The sequence below is a fragment of the Mytilus californianus genome, unplaced genomic scaffold, assembly GCF_021869535.1.
Source record: "Mytilus californianus isolate M0D057914Y unplaced genomic scaffold, xbMytCali1.0.p SCAF_5, whole genome shotgun sequence".
Taxonomy (NCBI): Eukaryota; Metazoa; Mollusca; class Bivalvia; order Mytilida; family Mytilidae; genus Mytilus; species Mytilus californianus.
This window is the reverse complement of record NW_026262701.1, coordinates 66398899-66405633: the sequence shown is the minus strand read 5'-3', so window position 1 is coordinate 66405633 and position 6735 is coordinate 66398899. Positions and strand designations below refer to the sequence as shown.

Here is a 6735-nt window from a genome sequence, read left to right as displayed (position 1 = left end):
ATCGAATCGCTTCGATCCAAATTAGCCAAAAATTCCTGAGGAAAAAAGATAATTGTTTGGCTTAGCAGGGTGAAATTTAAAAGCGCATAAACTATACGATACAATATGAGAAATATCTAAGCGACATATTGCGAAACAAAAATTTCAAAAGTTGGCGGAAAAAAAATAAAAAAATAATAATAATAATAATCAGAACAAATACAATAGGTCTTTCCACAGAAAAGTGGAAAGACCTAATAATCAGAACAAATACAATAGGTCTTTCCACAGATAAGTGGAAAGACCTAATAATAATAATAATTAGAAACCAATTGTTCAAAGAACAATTGAAGGTCTTTCCACATCAATTATCTAAATAAATGATAGGAAGCTACTTCTGGTTTACTCAAAGTTATTAATAGCGTCAAAGTATAGATTTCTTCATACTGATTTAATAAATGAATGGTTTCTATATACTTTTGCCTGAAATAAGGGAGATAATTGCCAACTTCCGGTTTAGAAAATGTCACTTCCGGTCTCATATGATAGCTTTATTCACACCGATTCCAAAAATATATAGTTTGTATATACTTATGCCTGTAATAAGGAAGATAATATGCTATTTCCGGTTTATAAAATGTCACTTCCGGTCTCAAATGATAGGTTAACCTATGATTATTCAAAAAATATATGGTTTCTAGGTACTTTTCCATGAAATAAGTGCAAAAAATACTACTTCCGGTTCACTCAAGGTCACTTCCGGTTTACTTTTTACAAGGTCATATGTCAACCAACAGTTTGCAAAAGACTCTATGGCTTTATCATGTACCAAGTTGGAGTAATAATCAATTAACCTTAAATTGAATCATTTCAGGAACAATAACTCCTATAAGATATCATTGGATTGTTTCAGACCAAATGTATCATATCTTAATCACAATTAAGCAAACATTTTGCACTAGTTCTTTAATTTGTAATTTTAAAAGTGACAGAGGAGATCAAATAACAAGGAAAAGTCAAAATTTAGAATATGACCTTGACCTTTGACCTTGGCCTCAATTTCATTTAAATGAACCAAGGAACTCAAATCAATATACCTTAGGTCTCTATCACTTACCATTCATGCTATACATTTATATATCCCTTATGTCAAATACAGAAGGGGAAATAACTCTCATATGGAGTTTACGTATCGCTTCCGTCAAAATTGGACAAAACATCCTGAGGATATAACGAGCAATTTGTTAAAATAAATTTGTCGCTTTCTTTTACGGTTACAGAGGAGATGCATGCACAAGGGAAACAGTGTTCGGGGAGATAACTCCTACAAAGAAAAGTATTCGGTTAAGCAGGGTCAATTTCAAAAGATAAACTGTTCGATATCATATACGAAACATCTAAGCGACATCTTGCGAAACAAAAATTTATCGCAAGAACAAAATTTGGCGGAAGAAAAAAAAAAAAAATTAAAAACCAATTGTTCAAAGAACAATTGAAGGTCTTTCCACATCAATTTTCTAAATAATTGATAGGAAGCTACTTCTGGTTTACTCAAAGTTATTAATAGCGTCAAAGTATAGATTTCTTCATACTGATTCAATAAATAAATGGTTTCTATATACTTTTGCCTGAAATAAGGGAGATAATTGCCAACTTCTGGTTTAGAAAATGTCACTTCCGGTCTCATATGATAGTTTTATTCACACTGATTCCAAAAAATATATAGTTTGTATATACTTATGACTGTAATAAGGAAGATAATATGCTACTTCCGGTCTAAAATGATAGGTTAACCTATGATCATTCAAAAAATATATGGTTTTTAGGTACTTTTCCATGAAATAAGTGCAAAAAATACTACTTCCGGTTCACTCAAAGTCACTTCCGGTTTACTTTTTTCAAGTTCATATGTCAACCAACAGTTTGCAAAAGATCTTATGGCTTTATTATGTACCAAGTTGGAGTAATAATCAATTAACCTTAAATTGAATCATTTCAGGGACAATAACTCATATAAGATATCATTGGATTGTTTCAGACCAAATGTATCATATCTTAATCACAATTAAGCAAACATTTTGCACTAGTTCTTTAATTTGTAATTTTAAAAGTGATAGAGGAGATCAAATAACAAGGAAAAGTCAAAATTAAGAATATGACCTTGACCTTTGACCTTGGCCTCAATTTCATTTAAATGAACCAAGGAACTCAAATCAATATACCTTAGGTCTCTATCACTTACCATTCATGCTAAACATTTATATATCCCTTATGTCAAATACAGAAGGAGAAATAACTCTCATATGGAGTTTACGTATCACTTCGGTCAAAATTGGACAAAACATCCTGAGGATATAACAAGCAATTTGGTAAAATGAATTTGTCGCTTTCTTTTACGGTTACGGAGGAGATGCATGCACAAGGAAAACAGTTCTCGGGGAGATAACTCCTACAAAGAAAAGTATTCGGTTAAGCAGGGTCAATTTCAAAGGTGCATAAACTGTTCGATATCATATACGAAACATCTAAGCGACATCTTGCGAAACAAAAATTTATCGCAAGAACAAAATTTGGCGGAAGAAAAAAAAAAAAAAAATAATCAGAAGAAAACCAATAGGTCTTTCCACAGAAAAGTGGAAAGACCTAATTAAAAACCAATTGTTCAAAGAACAATTGAAGGTCTTATCACATCAATTTTCTAAATAATTGATGAGAAGCTAATTCTGGTTTACTCAAAGCTACTATTGGCGTCCAATCATTGGTTTCTTCATACTGATTCAATAAACATATGGTTTCTATAGACTTTTGCCTGAAATAAAGGAGATGATTGTCAACTTCCGGTTTAAACAATGTCACTTCCGGTCTCATATGATAGATTTATTTACACTGATTCCAAAAATATATGGTTTATATATACTTTCGCCTGTAAAAAGGGAGATAATTGACTACTTCCGGTTTAGAAAATGTCACTTCCGGTCTCATATGATAGATTTTTTTACACTGATTCCAAAAATATATGGTTTATATATACTTTTGCCTGTAAAAAGGGAGATAATTGGCTACTTCCGGTTTAGAAAATGTCACTTTCGGTCTCATATGATAGCTTATTTACACTGATTCCAAAAATATATGGTTTATATATACTTATGCCTGTAATAAGGGAGATAATATGCTACTTCCGGTTTATAAAATATCACTTCCGGTCTCAAATGATAGATTAATGTATGACCATTCAAAAAATATATGGTTTCTATGTACTTCTACATGAAATAAGTGCAAAAATGACTACTCCTGGTTCACTCAAGGTCACTTCCGGTTGACATTTTTCTAGGTCATATGTCACCCAACATTTTGCAAAAGATCTTATGGCTTTATCATGTACCAAGTTGGAGTAATAATCAATTAACCTTAAATTGAATCATTTCAGGGACAATAACTCATATAAGATATCATTGGATTATATCAGACCAAATGTATCATATCTTAATCACAATTAAGCAAACATTTTGCACTAGTTCTTTAATTTGTAATTTTAAAAGTGACAGAGGAGATCAAATAACAAGGAAAAGTCAAAATTTAGAATATAACCTTGACCTTTGACCTTGGCCTCAATTTCATTTAAATGAACCAAGGAACTCAAATCAATATACCTTAGGTCTCTATCACTTACCATTCATGCTATACATTTATATATCCCTTATGTCAAATACAGAAGGGGAAATAACTCTCATATGGAGTTTACGTATCGCTTCGGTCAAAATTGGACAAAACATCCTGAGGATATAACGAGCAATTTGTTAAAATAAATTTGTCACTTTCTTTTACGGTTACGGAGGAGATGCGTGCACAAGGAAAACAGTGTTCGGGGAGATAACTCCTACAGAGAAAATTATTTGGTTTCGCAGGGTAAATTTCAAAGGCGCATAAACTGTTCGATATCATATACCAAATATCTAAGCGACATATTGCGAAACAAATATTTATCGCAAGAACAAAATTTGGCGGAAGAAAAAAAAAAAAAAATTAAAAACCAATTGTTCAAAGAACAATTGAAGGTCTTTCCACATCAATTTTCTAAATAATTGATGAGAAGCTAATTCTGGTTTACTCAAAGCTACTATTGGCGTCCAATCATAGGTTTCTTCATACTGATTCAATAAACATATGGTTTCTTTAGACTTTTGCCTGAAATAAGGGAGATAATTGTCAACTTCCGGTTTAGAAAATGTCACTTCTGGTCTCATATAATAGCTTTATTTACACTGATTCCAAAAATATATGGTTTATATATACTTTTGCCTGAAAAAAGGCAGATAACTGGCTACTTCCGGTTTAAAAAATATCACTTCCGGTCTCAAATGATAGATTTTTTTACTCTGATTCCAAAAATATATGGTTTATATATACTTTTGCCTGTAAAAAGGCAGATAATAGGAATCATTCACGACTTTTCACGCGTGGCGGCGCTGCGGTTCCATAAGTGGTTACTTGAACGCTTCAATCACGTAAAACGCTTGCATCTGTATTTACAACGTAAACAATGGCATCCGATGATTACATCACCTGGTCTGTTCCAGAACTAACGTTACATGGAGCTGTCACAAGAGACAGAACTATAGATCTTATAGAAAGGTAAACGATGTATTTAAAAAAATATTGAGATTTCTTCTATTATATAAAGCGGAAACGCCGCTACAGTACATGGCCAAAAAGATTTCGGTACCTACATTTTTGGGCTATATATTTCATATAAAAACACGTTTATTGGAGGCATTTATGGTTGTATTTTTACAAATAATGTGTTGAAAAACGCTGAATTGTATATAAAGAGTATTTGATTGTTTTGTCATAGCTCTGTCATCAGTTGTTTTTATTTTCTCCTGATGTGAACACATGTACTATTTTTTACAATTCAATTTGGTTGAAATATAAATATATAGCAAGATTGTTTATAATAGACAATAATATTTATGTTTATCTCAGAAGAAAATGAAAATAAACAAATAATTATTCTGCTGTTGGTACCAAGTTGCATAAAATCAAATCAGAAATGTCCCCTAAATAATCTTTTGAAATGCAATTTTATATGAAATATTTAGTGAAATACCAAGTGACAAATACATGTACCCCAAGTTAGAAAAAAAACAACAACAAAAAACCCACTGAACTTATAAATAGTCATGAATGTATAATTAAACTTTCTAGGATACATTTAAATGATTTTGTATAATAATAATTAAAAATAGGGGTTCTATACAGATATTATCTGTTGGCCATGAAATGTGATATAAACCATGCAGACTGGGCAAGGGAAAATTAAATTTAACTTGTTATACACTGGGACTATTATACTAATAGTATTATAGTCCCAGTTATATATAAACAATTTATTACTTTTGAAAATGGGACAATTACACAAGGAAAGTATTAAATCCTCCCAATACCACTTTTAAACAAGACATGATTCTACATTTTTAAGCTTTAAATCTTTTAATATGTCTCAGCTTCATCAACTTAAAAAAAAGACAGTGTAAAAAAAATATAAAGGCCCTTCTCTGCAAACTTTTTACATATAACATGATGGGGCCATTTTTGGAAATTTTAAAGATATATACATCTATAATGAAGTTTTATTTGTAATTCAAGTTCAAACAAGGAATTATTTAAATATGGAATAATTCAAATTCTTCAAAATTGATTAGAAAATAATTATGAAAACTAACCCAACTAAATATTTTTTAAACTTAGAAATGTGGTCCCTATAGTTCTACGTCCTTTTTTGAATCCTATCTGTTCTTGGCAGATAATCTTATATGATTCTAAATAGTTTTCTAAACTATTATTCTCTAGAAAAAAATGTTCCTAAACTAGTAAAAAGGGTTATACCTCTATGGTTTGAAGGGCTATTAAAACATCTTCCTTTGAATATGGGTTAAATAAATTTTCTCTCCAATAAGAACTTCTTGCTAGAGAGAAAATTTTATTAATTTTTAAGAAAAAAGTAGTGTTTCATAATTTTATATACATATCATGCCCAACATTCAGCATACAAGAATTTTTCAAAATTTTATTAGTTATACCATTAAATCCACTTGATATCTTGTTTTTCAAATATTTCATGGCAAGCAGAAACCTCCTTTGTAATCCTAACATTTTAATCTATGTAATAGTACTTTAAAAAATCTTTACCTACATGTTTAAAAAAAATTCAAACCATTCCTTAGCTTGTTTAATTAAACTTTGGCTGGAACATGCATTAAATATTTGTCACTGGACATTAAGATTCCAACAATCCATCAATATATTTGAACTTGAATCATTGATTTCTTTCCTTTTTGTCTTGCCTTGACAGAGTCCAAAAGCAAGACATAGCATATATTAGGTATGCTGTTTTCAGCGTCATCAACAATGTATTAGTTAGTAAAGTAATATAAAATAGTGAAATATTGCAGACATTTTCTACTGATAGATAACATTTTCTACTGATAGATATTTGTAACCATGAAAGACAATATATTCATTATACAGTTTTCATGATTAATCGCACAGGCACTTGTCTCAGAAAAAAATTTCCTATATACCTCAATATATAACACGTGTTATATTAAGGCATATAGGAAATTTTTTCTGAGACAAGTGCCTGTGATTAATCGCTAGCCCTTCAGGCCAGGCCAGATACATTTTTTGTAAGTATAGATAATTGTTAATGTGTCAATCCTAGTCAGGAGCCTTTAATCTAGTAGTTATAGTTGGTTA

At 30.7% G+C, this 6735-nt stretch overlaps 1 long non-coding RNA gene across 1 annotated transcript; it reads left to right on the top strand.

The window, feature by feature from the left end:
• Positions 1-450: 450 nt before the first annotated feature.
• LOC127701397 (uncharacterized) lies at positions 451-4009 on the top strand. Its single transcript, XR_007982013.1, has 2 exons — positions 451-1081; positions 3635-4009. It is a non-coding gene; the product is annotated as an uncharacterized LOC127701397 (long non-coding RNA).
• The last annotated feature ends 2726 nt before the right edge of the window (positions 4010-6735 follow it).